The sequence below is a fragment of the Eupeodes corollae genome, chromosome 1 (genome assembly GCF_945859685.1).
Source record: "Eupeodes corollae chromosome 1, idEupCoro1.1, whole genome shotgun sequence".
NCBI classification, from domain to species: Eukaryota; Metazoa; Arthropoda; class Insecta; order Diptera; family Syrphidae; genus Eupeodes; species Eupeodes corollae.
The window spans coordinates 227,436,111-227,445,116 of NC_079147.1; positions in this window are offsets into that span (position 1 = coordinate 227,436,111).

A 9,006-nucleotide genomic window follows, 5' to 3' on the forward strand; every position below is an offset into this window, starting at 1 on the left:
GTTGGAGATAGAACAGAGCCCTTGGGCACACCAGCATTTATTTTGTGTTTTTTAGACTTGAATCCATCCAATACAACTTGTATTGAACGATTGGAAAGGTAATTACTAATCCAATGAAGGAGGGATTCATGCAAACCGAAATCAAAGCATAAAAGGACGCTGGCTTATCTATTGCCAAAATGGCAAAAAAAGACTAGAGAAGCCGACAAGTGATATCCAAATTTTTAGGTGATGAGCTTAAATATGGGAAAAACATGAAAGGCCGCACACACAGTGTGCTTACTAATGCCGAAAAGCCAATTATATTAAGAAAAGCGTCAAATTCTTACGACTCTTTGGCAAAAATCAGGGAAAAATTTGGTATTAAGGCAAGTCTTACAATCATGCGTCGTGTTATTTCGAAGGCTAAACACATAAAAAGCCTTAAAATCAAGAAGAAACCACTCCTTAACCCCGTTCGAAAAGAGCAACGCCTCAGTTGTTGCCGAGCACATGTTACCTGGATTTCTGAGTGGTCTTCTCCGACGAAAATAAAATTAATTTGGAAGGTCCCGATGGATATAGCTACTATTTTCATGACCTCCGCAAAGAAACTCATTATCTGGACCAGCTGCATTGCAGAGTTGGAGGTGTAATTGTTTGGGAAGCTATTTCCTATTATGGCACCTGCAAACTACATACATTTTGTGTCAACAACAATGAATGCGTTGTCTTACAATGGTATATTGAAAGAGGCCTTTCCATACTTTCATACTTTTTGGACATCTGTCATCCATCCACCCAGCCATCGAATTGGCTTGGGTCTCGATTTCTCTAAATTATTTGGACATTTTGTATGCATCCCTTTCAAACAGGATGTGTGAAGTTTTAGTGCAGGAAGGTGGCTCATGTACATGTTCAAATGGTAGACATGTGCGTTCAAGAGGACACAAGCGTCCACAGGTTTTTCTCAAAACCCACCTCTGTCTATCAACTCCTACTCTCACCTCCCCGCGGTGAACATCGGGTGCCTAGTACCTCAACTGGAGATTGGGTTCCAACCCCAGTGGAAAGTTGTTGGGGGCAGCAAACGAGAGAGGGGGGGAGAGGTGTTTCCACTAAGGCACCTCTCCTTATCCAGGCGGCAGCGGACGAATTCTCGAGATAGAATCAACGGTGGCGTCTACAGTTCCAGTAAGGTCGAACTACTTAGTGAACACCTTATAGGGCTTCTTCGACATATTCGGAGCCCAGACCTATAAGGAGCGGTTCATCCGGCTCCCCTTCCTTGGAGTTATACTAAGGATCTGGCCCTCCAGGTTGGGGGTTGTGCCGTCGGGGTGACTTCCTGGCCACGTAAAAACATCATAGTTTCGAAGCAACAACAAGCCTCGGATACGGACGGATTCACTGTTGACAACCCACGCAAACGAAATAAGGACAACGAACTTCGGATATGTACGTGGAATGTTAGGTCCCTTAACAGACCACGTGCAGCCGAACAATTAGCGGAAGCCCTAAACTGCTGCAAGGCAGATATTACAGCCATCCAAGAAGTGCGATGGGATGGACCGGGCAAACGCAAACTAAAAGACTGCGATATCTACTACGGCGACTGCTACCGAGAACAAAGACAGCGTCTATTTGGGTGTGGATTTGTTGTTGGAACTAGGCTCAGGCAAAAAGTCTTGAGTTTCAACAGTGTGAGCGAGCGCATCACGACAATCCGCATCAAGGCTAAATTCGCCAACATAAGCCTAATATGCGCGCATGCCCCAACAGAGGAGAAAGATGAAGACACCAAAGACATATTCTTCGAGCTCTTGGACAAGACATATGAGCAGTGCCCTGGCTATGACATTAAAATTGTCTTAGGAGATTTTAATGCCAAGCTAGGAAGAGAAGACATCTTTGGTGGCATAATCGGGAGATACAGCCTGCACGACACTACCTCCGACAACGGATTCAGGCTGGTCGATTTCGCTGCGGGGCGAGACGTTCTGGTAGCTAGTACGCAGTTCACTCATCTTAATATTCACAAGGGGACATGGAAATCTCCTGATCAATCAACCGTCAACCAGATTGACCACATTGCGATCGACGCACGACACTTCTCCAGTATCCAGGATATCCGAACATTCCGAGAGGCCAACATTGACTCGGACCACTACCTCGTTGTAGCCAAGGTACGGCTACGGATATCCCGATCCAAGCCAAAACAAGGAAGTACTGTGAGAAGATTCGACGTTAGACGGCTACAATCGCAAGAGACTGCCATGTCCTTTTCCGATCGAGTCTCTAATAACCTCCTAAGGAGTCCTATGCTTCCTGCATTAAGCATTGAAAACCAGTGGCAACATTGCCTTGCAGCCATCAGAGATGCCGCCTCTGAAGTGCTAGGTTTCACACGGCCACCACAGCGAAACCCCTGGTTTGACGACGAATGCCGGCAAGCTCACGCAGCGAAACAAGAGGCATACAAAACGGCGCTGCACAAAAGGACGAGAGCTGATCGCGAGCTCTACGAGCAGAAGAGGAGAGAGGAACACCGGCTTCTTAGACGGAAAAAAAGAGAGCATGAGAAGCGCTCGATCGAGGAGATAGAGGGATGTCACAACAGGAATGAGGTTCGTAAATTTTACCAAAAGGTAAAAAAAACCTCCCAAGGGTACCAGCCACGAACCGAAGCCTGTAAAGACGATCAAGGGAACATCGTAGTAGAACCACAGTCGATGCTGAGAATATGGAAAGATCACTTCTCCAAATTATATAACGGCGATGACGAACCGAATTCCGCTGTAAGGGAGATAGAACCACTCAACCTCGGCGACGCAGATCAACAATTCCGCCTACCCGACCTTGACGAAGTGAAGATAGCTATATCTAAACTTAAGTCAAACAAAGCTGCTGGAGCTGACGGCATCACCGCCGAACTATTCAAAGCAGCAGGCGATGACTTGGTAGGGAGCATGCACCAACTCATCTGCAAAATTTGGTCGGAAGAAAGCATGCCCGATGAGTGGAATCTCAGCATAGTGTGCCCGATACATAAAAAAGGAAACCCTCTAAACTGCGCCAACTACAGAGGCATCAGTCTCCTTAACATTGCGTATAAGATCCTCTCTGCCGTATTATGTGAACGTCTGAAGCCATTCGTCAACAACCTGATTGGTCCTTATCAGTGTGGCTTCAGACCAGGAAAGTCCACTATCGACCAAATATTCACACTACGGCAGATCTTGGAAAAAACCCAGGAGCTTCAAATCGATACCCACCATCTCTTTATCGATTTTAAAGCCGCGTAGACCAGCATCTATAGGGAAGAGCTCTACCGAGCAATGTCTAGTTTTGGCATCCCTGTCAAACTTATCCGTTTGTGCAGAATGACGATGGAGAATGCACGCTGCTCTATCAAGGTCGGAAAAGATCTTACCGATGCATTTGATGTCAAAAAAGGTTTTAGACAAGGCGATGCACTGTCATGCGACTTCTTCAACATCGTTCTGGAAAGAATTGTGCAAAACTCAACCGTCAACACTAGAGGCACAATCTTCCAAAGATCCATCCAATTACTCGGATACGCAGATGATATTGACATAATTGGAAGATCAAAGCGTGATGTCAGTGGAGCGTTTTTGAGCATTGCGACGGAAGCGAAGAAGATGGGTTTAGTGGTCAATGAGGGCAAGACCAAGTATATGCTGTCATCAAAAAAGGACACTGAACGACGACGTCTTGGACAAAACGTCACCATGGACAGCTATAACTTTGAGGTAGTTAAGGACTTTGTCTACCTAGGCACCGCTATAAACACAGACAACGACACCAGCGCTGAAATCAAACGAAGAATAACTCTTGCAAATCGCTGCTTCTTTGGACTTAGAAGGCAATTGAGAAGTAAAGTCCTCTCTCGAGCATGTAAAATCACCATCTATAAGACACTCATCATCCCGGTTCTCATTTATGGCGCTGAGGCCTGGACCCTGTCAAAGAAAGATGAGAGCGTCTTAGGATGCTTCGAGAGAAAAATTCTTCGGGCGATTTTTGGTCCCGTACGTATAGATGGAGAATGGAGGAGAAGATATAACGACGAGCTGTACGGGCTGTACAGCGACACTGACCTAGTTAGCAGAATCAAAGTCCAACGGCTTAGATGGCTAGGTCATGTAGAGCGGATGGACATCAACGCTCCAGCCCGGAAGGTCTTCGAATCCAATCCCGAGGGACGGCGCAGTAGAGGAAGACCGCGACTCAGGTGGCGCACCCAGGTGGGAGAGGACCTCAACCAACTTGGCGTGCGAAACTGGAGACAGCTAGCTAGGGACCGAGCTGGCTGGAGACGCTTGTTGGTTGAGGCCCAGGTCCGCCCCGGACTGTAGCGCCACCTTAAGTAAGTAAGTAAGTAAGGTGGCTCAACACACTATTAAAACATTTTTGTTTGTTAAATAAAATACTCCAGTTACCTCCATTAAAGTAAAGTTCGTAATAAAAAGAATAGTAAAACTCTAAAATGTTTTTTTTTATTAAAGTGTCCTATTCAAGTGGTGCGAAATTTGGACCTCTCAGTTTGATTGTTTTTGATCAATAATTTTTCATTAATATGTACTTAACTCCTTAGCATTAAATTTTTTTTTCAGGTGAAACACAAAACAATTAACTGAACTTAAGATTAGAAAAAAAAATAGTTCTCTAGCATGTTTGGTTTGGGAACTATGGGCGATAAAAAAAAAAACCTAAGGGGAATCCTATTCATGTGGCCAGGAATGTGTAAATTGAATATGCAGAATATAGTGACGAAAATCTTTTTTCGGTTACTTCTGTTCCACTGCGGTTGGTTGACGATTTCTCAAAAAAATAAAAAAAAATTGTTGGGCAAAACCCGACGCCAATTGGTATTGCCGATTAATAAAATTTGTTTTAAATAAATAAAACACTAATTAAAAAACACTGAGGAGCAGGAAATGAAGGAAAACAACAAGGACAAAAATCCTGCATACCCAATTTCGAGAATAAATGGGGCTTTTAATTGATATGCCAAAGCAGAAATAAGACGTCTGAATCTTGATTTAATCAATCACTTCTGTATTTTGCTTCAAGTGATATCGTGCGAATGTGAAATTGATGCCGAAAAATTTGGATTATACGATAACGAAACAAAGGATATCTTCAAAACTATTTCTGGTATTACACGCCACCTTATCTATACATAAAATCCTTATGCACTCGAAGGATATTATTCAAGCTTGTATTTTACCTCTTGGACAGTAGTATGAAAAAGCCCAAGAAGGAAGGAATAAAGAATATAGACGTTTTCGAGAGCATTTCAACCGAAAATCTTCACGGCAAAACTGAATTCGAGATGTAATAAACAGATTTTCACTTTCCTCTGATCCTTAAATATCAAGCCGAAGTATAAAGCTTAGTAAAAAAAAGAAGTACACTTACTCCAGAATGTATTGCATTGCTAAAAACATAGAAGATTCGGACACGTCAAGCTCAGATGGAGAAAATGAATAGTCTCATAAATGTACTTAAAATTAAAAATTATTAAACTACGTATTTTGTTTAAATTCTTTTTGTTCATTAGATGCTGTCCTTAAAATAAAAAAAGAAGAAGAATTGAATAAACTGTACATGACTTTTAAAAACTTAATACGATTGTAGTGCACAAAATATTTTCCAAATAAAATATTATTACATATTTCATCGGTTTTATAAAAATCATCATCTAGCTCTCAATCGCACTTATTATCTTTTGGTTTTTTTTGGAGTTGGTCTTTTTGGCAGATTTAAACTGAGCTTGGTTTGCCATTACTCTTGAACTACGTTTGCAAACTCAAATTTATTACCAAAATAATGGCTTAGCAGTCGCGACGCAGCCAAAAAATTAATTTATTGAAGGACACTTTTGGTGAACTCAAACCTAGCTTCCAGGGCCTTTGACGTGGCCGCGTGGTTATGTTAAGTCGACTTGTCTATGCAGATAAGCCCGAGACTATTGATGCCTTGAAAGAGAATAATCGATGCATTTTTGCTTATATAAGGCAATCATTGTTACAAAAATTGGTCGAAAATTAGAAGCTCCACTGAAATTTATTCGAGACGTCTGAAGGTTGCCACCTGTCCAAAATCATTTTTAAAGCATAATGGCAAACCTTTATCTCTTTGAAATTAAATTATATTCGTTTTATTTATTCTTGAAAACCACGTATATATACAAGAAAACACCCTTTACTTTATTAATAATCACAATTTTTACATTTCTTTCCTAGGCAAGAGGCAACCCTTACTCTTTGTGTCCTATTTTGTTGTATTGCTGTCGGCGATGGGCGATGGGCTATGATGGTGAAAAGCTCTATATTAATGGCTCAGATCAAAGCATGAACTTATGAACCTTGAGTTTGGACATTGTTTGTTTGTGCGGTGTAAAGCTTTACGCTCCTGACTATTTTATAAATGTATGTATTTTATATTGCAGTTAAGTTTAGTATAGCATAAGTTGCTTCTTTTTGTATAAGTTCATGTGAACCTACTCCTCTTAAGGAGTACTAGGTATATATAAGATATACTTTTATCATTAGCAAACCTCATTTCTGGTAATGATAAACTATGTCCTAGATTACTGTATTGCTCATACACTGCAATTTTGTATATATAGCTTTGTACGATATATTTTATTCGGAAAACTTTAAAATAAAAATTGTAAAAAAGGGATATGCCAAAAAAGTAGGTATGTAGCAGTCAATGACACCATTAAATATACAAATGAAATTAAGTGTTTTTTGTTATCAAATTAAATAATGCAAAAAGAGGAAGTTATTTTTTTTAACAAAGTAGAAAGTTTTCTATGAATTAAATTCATAGTGGTCGTAATTTTATTTTATGTTGCCTAAAGGCTAAGTTGCAGGACCTTTTTTCTAACGCAATTGTTTTGTTGAAAATGATTGAAAACTAAGGACTTTTTTTTATTGCGAATTCATATCCAAAAAAATTGGGGATTATCTGCAACAATGAATTTCATATACAGTGATGGAAAAAATAATAGTAACAAGCTTCGTCTTCATTCTTTTTAAAACATAAAAAGGTATTTGTGAAGAGTTGGAAATTACAAACTACACAGATAAATTATGGTATTCTGGTACGGTACTTTTTTTGTAACAAAAAAGTAATTCTTTTAGTAATTTGTAGTGGTACCCTTAATTGAAATAACTGCTTAACGCGTGCGCCCTGTCGAAATTACCAATTTGCCACATGTCTCCACTGGTATGGAGTACGGTAGATTTTAAATTTTCGACCACAACTCGTCATTATTTTTGGATCTACAATCTCCGATCCTTCGGTTAAGGATACCCCAAGAGTGCTCAATTGGGTTTAGGTCGGGGGATTCCATAACATTGATTTTGTTTTGTTTTAAGTATTTTTAAGCCAACTTGGAGGAATGCTTCGGGTCATTATCCTGCATTAACTATCGTTTAATTGTCAACTCCTCTTCAGTCCATGGTAGCATGACTGAATTTAAGATGTGATTCAAAATATTGGACTTAAGCCAGACGCTGAAAAGCACCTCCAAATCATTTTATTCACCAACGTGTTTCACTGTCACCTTTGTGTATTTTGAGTTTAATTCCTTTCCTTAAGAAAGCCTTAAATTGACCTTCGTTTCATCCGACCACAAAACGTTATTCCAAGTTGAACGATTATAGTGTTTGTTTGCAAAGGCAAGCCTTTGTATAATGTTTGTCTTGCTCAAAAAATTCACTTTTTTTGGTCTTCTACCAGGAAGACTTGCATCTTCAGTTCGCTTAAACAAAGAACTTGTTTTTTCTTACAAATTCTCAGCAATTGTGTATGAAAATACGAAACAGTTTATCTTGTTTCTTCTTTTGGGCTTGAATGTAGAGCTTTAAACATTTTTTTCTTTGAACAGTTTAAGTTTTTCGCGATTTTATCATCGTATTCAAAATGAGTCCATATTTATTAAAATAATAGATGACTTTTTAAAATTTTGTCTAGTATCGAATACAAAACATCTGAAAAACTAATAAACAAACTCAAATTTTTTCCAACACTGTTAATATGTACATAATAAAAAAATAAATTAGTCAAAAAACTCCTTTGTGAAAATACTATTGTCAGGGATGGAGGGGACCTACAGTTTTTAGCCGAATCCGAATGGCTAATTTGAGAAAGCCCTTTTCATGCAAAAGGCAGTACCAGTGAAAAAAACAACCTTAGATAGCACAGACAGGGCTTGAACCTAAGACCTCTGGCATGACAATCTTACGCACATACCGTCACGGGTACTGTCATAAAATTCTTCCTTATTTTTTAAATAATGTCGTTGTCACTGCTAAATTGATTACCTAGTATGAAGTCGTAACCATTTGAGCAAACCGTTGTCGCAAATATGTTAAACCGTCACACTAATTGATCATGTAAAATCATTTTTATTAACTTCCAATAGGAAGCTATTGTCAAAGTCCCTAGAGTTGAAATTAAAGATTTTTAGACGAACGTTTATACGTCGGTACGTTCGCGACGTTTTTTTCGTACTCCATAGCTTAAGAACCAGGAGAGATATCGACTTCAAATAAATTTTGTTATACAGATAATAATTTAGAAAAGGCTCTCAAGGCAATTGCGTAGGTGCTTTTTTTACCATAGCAATTTTAAAAAAAGGTGAAAATTTTGGTTAACCTTAACCCTATAACGCTAGAGACTTGAATTAAATGTTTAATTATATATTGAAACGTGATACCAAACAAATATATTTTTGGAAAAATTCCAAAATTTGTGTCACCTCGAAAATTTTACAAATACAAATTATTTCATCTCCAAACCAATTTTGTGCAACGTAAAATAAGGTTTTTAACATCTTCTAAAATTTTGAGAAAAATCAAATTGACAGTTTTTTTTATAAAAAATAAAAACCTAAAAAAAACATTACTCAAAAAGGTGGTTAAAATTGAATTTCGGCTCAAATATCTTTTCACTTGAGATTATGGATTTCAACTTATTTTCTCTTAT